General features: G+C 58.9%; 1 non-coding gene across 1 annotated transcript; it reads left to right on the top strand.

Annotated features, from left to right (window-relative positions):
* Nucleotides 1-974: 974 nt before the first annotated feature.
* Nucleotides 975-1,093, top strand: LOC148058606 (5S ribosomal RNA). Its single transcript, XR_015709670.1, has one exon. It is a non-coding gene; the product is annotated as a 5S ribosomal RNA (ribosomal RNA).
* The last annotated feature ends 6,407 nt before the right edge of the window (nucleotides 1,094-7,500 follow it).

The raw sequence follows: 7,500 nt of genomic DNA, 5'->3' as shown, positions 1-7,500 counted from the left end.
CCTCCTCCTGCGGGGATGGAGAACCAGGGGGCCTGGGGAGCCTCCTCCTGCGGGCATGGGGAACCAGGGGGCCTGGGGAGCCTCCTCCTGCGGGGATGGAGAACCAGGGGGCCTGGGGAGCCTCCTCCTGCGGGCATGGAGAACCAGGGGGCCTGGGGAGCCTCCTCCTGCGGGCATGGAGAACCAGGGGGCCTGGGGAGCCTCCTCCTGCGGGGATGGAGAACCAGGGGGCCTGGGGAGCCTCCTCCTGCGGGCATGGAGAACCAGGGGGCCTGGGGAGCCTCCTCCTGCGGGGATGGAGAACCAGGGGGCCTGGGGAGCCTCCTCCTGCGGGGATGGAGAACCAGGGGCCTGGGGAGCCTCCTCCTGCGGGGATGGAGAAACAGGGGGCCTGGGGAGCCTCCTCCTGCGGGGATGGAGAACCAGGGTGCCTGGGGTGCCTCCTCCTGCGGGGATGGAGAACCAGGGGGCCTGGGGAGCCTCCTCCTGCGGGCATGGAGAACCAGGGGGCCTGGGGAGCCTCCTCCTGCGGGGATGGAGAACCAGGGGCCTGGGGAGCCTCCTCCTGCGGGCATGGATAAGCAGGGGGCCTGGGGAGCCTCCTCCTGCGGGCATGGAGAACCAGGGGGCCTGGGGAGCCTCCTCCTGCGGGGATGGAGAACCAGGGGGCCTGGGGAGCCTCCTCCTGCGGGGATGGGGAACCAGGGGGCCTGGGGAGCCTCCTCCTGCGGTGATGGGGAACCATGGGGCCTGGGGAGCCTCCTCCTGCACCAGGGGGCCTGGGGAGCCTCCTCCTGCGGGGATGGGGAACCAGGGGGCCTGGGGAGCCTCCTCCTGCGGGGATGGGGAACCAGGGGCCTGGGGAGCCTCCTCCTGCACCAGGGGGCCTGGGGAGCCTCCTCCTGCGGGGATGGGGAACCAGGGGCCTGGGGAACATTTTCAACACTTTGGGGCATTTCACAAGCACTTCCCTCGCTTACGGCCACACCACCCTGAATGAGCCCGATCTCGTCTGATCTCGGAAGCCAAGCAGGGTCGGGCCCAGTTAGTACTTGGATGGGAGACCGCCTGGGAATACTGGGTGCTGTAAGCATTTTTTTTGCCATTATTTGTGGGTAGAAAAGTGAGAAAAGTGACCTAAAATAGAACCGGGACTAGGCGGCAGTTCCCCCCACCAGGCGGCGGCATTTGGGGCATTATTTGTGGGTCAGAAAGTGAGAAAAGTGACCTAAAATAGAACCGGGACTAGGCGGCAGTTCCCCCCACCAGGCGGCGGCATTTGGGGCATTATTTGTGGGTCAGAAAGTGAGAAAAGTGACCTAAAATAGAACCGGGACTAGGCGGCAGTTCCCCCCACCAGGCGGCGGCATTTGGGGCATTATTTGTGGGTCAGAAAGTGAGAAAAGTGACCTAAAATAGAACCGGGACTAGGCGGCAGTTCCCCCCACCAGGCGGCGGCATTTGGGGCATTATTTGTGGGTCAGAAAGTGAGAAAAGTGACCTAAAATAGAACCGGGACTAGGCGGCAGTTCCCCCCACCAGGCGGCGGCATTTGGGGCATTATTTGTGGGTCAGAAAGTGAGAAAAGTGACCTAAAATAGAACCGGGACTAGGCGGCAGTTCCCCCCACCAGGCGGCGGCATTTGGGGCATTATTTGTGGGTCAGAAAGTGAGAAAAGTGACCTAAAATAGAACCGGGACTAGGCGGCAGTTCCCCCCACCAGGCGGCGGCATTTGGGGCATTATTTGTGGGTCAGAAAGTGAGAAAAGTGACCTAAAATAGAACCGGGACTAGGCGGCAGTTCCCCCCACCAGGCGGCGGCATTTGGGGCATTATTTGTGGGTCAGAAAGTGAGAAAAGTGACCTAAAATAGAACCGGGACTAGGCGGCAGTTCCCCCCACCAGGCGGCGGCATTTGGGGCATTATTTGTGGGTCAGAAAGTGAGAAAAGTGACCTAAAATAGAACCGGGACTAGGCGGCAGTTCCCCCCACCAGGCGGCGGCATTTGGGGCATTATTTGTGGGTCAGAAAGTGAGAAAAGTGACCTAAAATAGAACCGGGACTAGGCGGCAGTTCCCCCCACCAGGCGGCGGCATTTGGGGCATTATTTGTGGGTCAGAAAGTGAGAAAAGTGACCTAAAATAGAACCGGGACTAGGCGGCAGTTCCCCCCACCAGGCGGCGGCATTTGGGGCATTATTTGTGGGTCAGAAAGTGAGAAAAGTGACCTAAAATAGAACCGGGACTAGGCGGCAGTTCCCCCCACCAGGCGGCGGCATTTGGGGCATTATTTGTGGGTCAGAAAGTGAGAAAAGTGACCTAAAATAGAACCGGGACTAGGCGGCAGTTCCCCCCACCAGGCGGCGGCATTTGGGGCATTATTTGTGGGTCAGAAAGTGAGAAAAGTGACCTAAAATAGAACCGGGACTAGGCGGCAGTTCCCCCCACCAGGCGGCGGCATTTGGGGCATTATTTGTGGGTCAGAAAGTGAGAAAAGTGACCTAAAATAGAACCGGGACTAGGCGGCAGTTCCCCCCACCAGGCGGCGGCATTTGGGGCATTATTTGTGGGTCAGAAAGTGAGAAAAGTGACCTAAAATAGAACCGGGACTAGGCGGCAGTTCCCCCCACCAGGCGGCGGCATTTGGGGCATTATTTGTGGGTCAGAAAGTGAGAAAAGTGACCTAAAATAGAACCGGGACTAGGCGGCAGTTCCCCCCACCAGGCGGCGGCATTTGGGGCATTATTTGTGGGTCAGAAAGTGAGAAAAGTGACCTAAAATAGAACCGGGACTAGGCGGCAGTTCCCCCACCAGGTGGCGGCATTTGGGGACCCGTAGTGTGGGCAGAAAACTCACCAAAGTGACTTAAAATAGAACCGGTGCAGGCGGCATGTTCCCCCACCAGATGGCGGCATTTGGGGACCCGTAGTGTGGGCAGAAAACTCACCAAAGTGACTTAAAATAGAACCGGTGCAGGCGGCATGTTCCCCCACCAGATGGCGGCATTTGGGGACCCGTAGTGTGGGTAGAAAACTCACCAAAGTGACTTAAAATAGAACCGGTGCAGGCGGCATGTTCCCCCACCAGATGGCGGCATTTGGGGACCCGTAGTGTGGGTAGAAAACTCACCAAAGTGACTTAAAATAGAACCGGTGCAGGCGGCATGTTCCCCCACAAGATGGCGGCATTTGGGGACCCGTAGTGTGGGCAGAAAACTCACCAAAGTGACTTAAAATAGAACCGGTGCAGGCGGCATGTTCCCCCACCAGATGGCGGCATTTGGGGACCCGTAGTGTGGGTAGAAAACTCACCAAAGTGACTTAAAATAGAACCGGTGCAGGCGGCATGTTCCCCCACCAGATGGCGGCATTTGGGGACCCGTAGTGTGGGTAGAAAACTCACCAAAGTGACTTAAAATAGAACCGGTGCAGGCGGCATGTTCCCCCACCAGATGGCGGCATTTGGGGACCCGTAGTGTGGGCAGAAAACTCACCAAAGTGACTTAAAATAGAACCGGTGCAGGCGGCATGTTCCCCCACCAGATGGCGGCATTTGGGGACCTGCAGTGTGGGTAGAAAACTCACCAAAGTGTCCTAAAATAGAACCGGGACCAGGGGGCCTCTTCCCCCACCAGGTGGCGGGCTTGGGGGGCTTGGTTTCCGGGTAGAAAACTCACCAAAGTGTCCTAAAATAGAACCGGGACCAGGGGGCATGTTCCCCCACCAGGCGGCGGGCTTGGGGGGCTTGGTTTGCGGGTAGAAAACTCACCAAAGTGTCCTAAAATAGAACCAGGACCAGGGGGCATGTTCCCCCACCAGGCGGCGGGCTTGGGGGGCTTGGTTTGCGGGTAGAAAACTCACCAAAGCGTCCTAAAATAGAACCGGGACCAGGGGGCCTCTTCCCCCACCAGGCGGCGGGCTTGGGGGGCTTGGTTTGCGGGTAGAAAACTCACCAAAGTGACCTAAAATAGAACCGGGCTAGGCGGCATGTTCCCCCACCAGGCGGCGGGCTTGGGGGGCTTGGTTTGCGGGTAGAAAACTCACCAAAGTGTCCTAAAATAGAACCGGGACCAGGGGGCATGTTCCCCCACCAGGCGGCGGGCTTGGGGGGCTTGGTTTGCGGGTAGAAAACTCACCAAAGTGTCCTAAAATAGAACCGGGACCAGGGGGCATCTTCCCCCACCAGGCGGCGGGCTTGGGGGGCTTGGTTTGCGGGTAGAAAACTCACCAAAGTGTCCTAAAATAGAACCGGGACCAGGGGGCCTCTTCCCCCACCAGGCGGCGGGCTTGGGGGGCTTGGTTTGCGGGTAGAAAACTCACCAAAGTGACCTAAAATAGAACCGGGCCAGGCGGCATGCTCCCCCACCAGGCGGCGGGCTTGGGGGGCTTGGTTTGCGGGTAGAAAACTCACCAAAGTATCGGCAAAATAGAACCAGGGAAGGGGGGGATGTCGGTCACAAGGTGCCCGAGTCAGAGAACCAGGAAAACGGACATAAATCCAGAAAACCTCGGTGTCTGACTGCTCCTCAAAAAGTGGTCTTTTTGATGTCACGAGCGCAACCACCTAGAGGTTAATGGGGAGGGATGGTGTGAGCGCAAACGGATTTTTCCTAAGTGTGACTGCTCCTCAAAAAGTGGTCTTTTTGATGTCACGAGCGCAACCACCTAGAGGTTAATGGGGAGGGATGGTGTGAGCGCAAACGGATTTTTCCTAAGTGTGACTGCTCCTCAAAAAGTGGTCTTTTTGATGTCACGAGCGCAACCACCTAGAGGTTAATAGGGAGCGAGTACAACAGGGGAGGGAGTGAATGGGCTCGGACTGTGGCCGAGCCTGGTGCCTCAAAATCGGACAAGGTTGGACTGGAAGCCCGCTGAGAACTCTGGTTCTTTTGCCAGACGAAACGAATTTTTTCCGAGTGTGACTGCTCTGCAAAAAGTGGTCTTTTTGATGTCACGAGCGCAACCACCTAGAGGTTAATGGGGAGGGAGTGGAAAAAACGACAAAGTGTTGAGCTCCGGACCGGGATGGCGGGCGACTCGAGCGGTCATGCCCGACTTTGAGACACTTTGTCGCGGTCATGCGAGCGACCTCCACTGCTCCCCGGAGGTGCCCCGGACCGGGTTGGCGGGTGACTCGAGCGGTCGTGCCCGACTTTGAGACACTTTGTCGCGGTCATGCGGGCGTCCTCCGCCGGTCCCCGGAGGTGCCCCGGACCGGGTTGGCGGGTGACTCGAGCGGTCATGCCCGACTTTGAGACACTTTGTCGCGGTCATGCGGGCGTCCTCCGCCGGTCCCTGGAGGTGCCCCGGACCGGGTTGGCGGGTGACTCGAGCGGTCGTGCCCGACTTTGAGACACTTTGTCGCGGTCATGCGGGCGTCCTCCGCCGGTCCCTGGAGGTGCCCCGGACCGGGTTGGCGGGTGACTCGAGCGGTCGTGCCCGACTTTGAGACACTTTGTCGCGGTCATGCGGGCGTCCTCCGCCGGTCCCCGGAGGTGCCCCGGACCGGGTTGGCGGGTGACTCGAGCGGTCATGCCCGACTTTGAGACACTTTGTCGCGGTCATGCGGGCGTCCTCCGCCGGTCCCTGGAGGTGCCCCGGACCGGGTTGGCGGGTGACTCGAGCGGTCGTGCCCGACTTTGAGACACTTTGTCGCGGGCATGCGGGCGTCCTCCGCCGGTCCCTGGAGGTGCCCCGGACCGGGTTGGCGGGTGACTCGAGCGGTCGTGCCCGACTTTGAGACACTTTGTCGCGGTCATGCGGGCGTCCTCCGCCGGTCCCCGGAGGTGCCCCGGACCGGGTTGGCGGGTGACTCGAGCGGTCATGCCCGACTTTGAGACACTTTGTCGCGGTCATGCGGGCCTCCTCCGCCGGTCCCTGGAGGTGCCCCGGACCGGGTTGGCGGGTGACTCGAGCGGTCGTGCCCGACTTTGAGACACTTTGTCGCGGTCATGCGGGCGTCCTCCGCCGGTCCCTGGAGGTGCCCCGGACCGGGTTGGCGGGTGACTCGAGCGGTCGTGCCCGACTTTGAGACACTTTGTCGCGGTCATGCGGGCGTCCTCCGCCGGTCCCTGGAGGTGCCCCGGACCGGGTTGGCGGGTGACTCAAGCGGTCATGCCCGACTTTGAGACACTTTGCCGCGGTCATGCGGGCGACCTCCGCCGGTCCCTGGAGGTGCCCCGGACCGGGTTGGCGGGTGACTCGAGCGGTCGTGCCCGACTTTGAGACACTTTGCCGCGGTCATGCGGGCGACCTCCGCCGGTCCCTGGATGGCGGGCTCCAGTGAGGTCGGCGGGGGAAGGCTCGGGCTGAGGCCGACTTCGGTGCCTCAAAGTCGGACAAGGTTGGATTGGAAGTCCGCTGTGTTGAGGACCAGTGGCATTCGGCGGTGGAACGCTCAGAACTTGGCCGACATCGGTGCCTCAACGTCGGACAAGGTTGGAGTGGATGACCGCTGATAACTCTGGTTCTTTTGCCAGACGAAAGAAATTTTTCCCGAGTGTGACTGCTCTGAAAAAAGTGGTCTTTTTGATGTCACGAGCGCAACCACCTAGAGGTTAATAGGGAGGCACCATAACAGGAGAGGGAGTGAAAAGGCTCGGACGGTGGCCGAGCCTGGTGCCTCAAAATCGGACAAGGTTGGAGTGGATGACCGCTGAAAACTCTGGTTCTTTTGCCAGACGAAAGAAATTTTTCCCGAGTGTGACTGCTCTGAAAAAAGTGGTCTTTTTGATGTCACGAGCGCAACCACCTAGAGGTTAATAGGGAGGCACCATAACAGGAGAGGGAGTGAAAAGGCTCGGAGGGTGGCCGAGCCTGGTGCCTCAAAATCGGACAAGGTTGGAGTGGATGACCGCTGAAAACTCTGGTTCTTTTGCCAGACGAAAGAAATTTTTTCCGAGTGTGACTGCTCCTCAAAAAGTGGTCTTTTTGATGTCACGAGCGCAACCACCTAGAGGTTAATAGGGAGGCACCATAACAGGAGAGGGAGTGAAAAGGCTCGGAGGGTGGCCGAGCCTGGTGCCTCAAAGTCGGACAAGGTTGGAGTGGATGACCGCTGAAAACTCTGGTTCTTTTGCCAGACGAAAGAAATTTTTTCCGAGTGTGACTGCTCTGCAAAAAGTGGTCTTTTTGATGTCACGAGCGCAACCACCTAGAGGTTAATAGGGAGGCACCATAACAGGAGAGGGAGTGAAAAGGCTCGGAGGGTGGCCGAGCCTGGTGCCTCAAAATCGGACAAGGTTGGAGTGGATGACCGCTGAAAACTCTGGTTCTTTTGCCAGACGAAAGAAATTTTTTTCCGAGTGTGACTGCTCTGCAAAAAGTGGTCTTTTTGATGTCACGAGCGCAACCACCTAGAGGTTAATAGGGAGGCACCATAACAGGAGAGGGAGTGAAAAGGCTCGGAGGGTGGCCGAGCCTGGTGCCTCAAAATCGGACAAGGTTGGAGTGGATGACCGCTGAAAACTCTGGTTCTTTTGCCTGACGAAAGAAATTTTT

The sequence above is a fragment of the Callionymus lyra genome, unplaced genomic scaffold (genome assembly GCF_982586985.1).
Source record: "Callionymus lyra unplaced genomic scaffold, fCalLyr1.hap1.1 HAP1_SCAFFOLD_63, whole genome shotgun sequence".
Classification (NCBI taxonomy): domain Eukaryota; kingdom Metazoa; phylum Chordata; class Actinopteri; order Syngnathiformes; family Callionymidae; genus Callionymus; species Callionymus lyra.
Note: the sequence above shows the minus strand (reverse complement) of the source record. Positions and strands in the feature narration are given on the sequence as shown.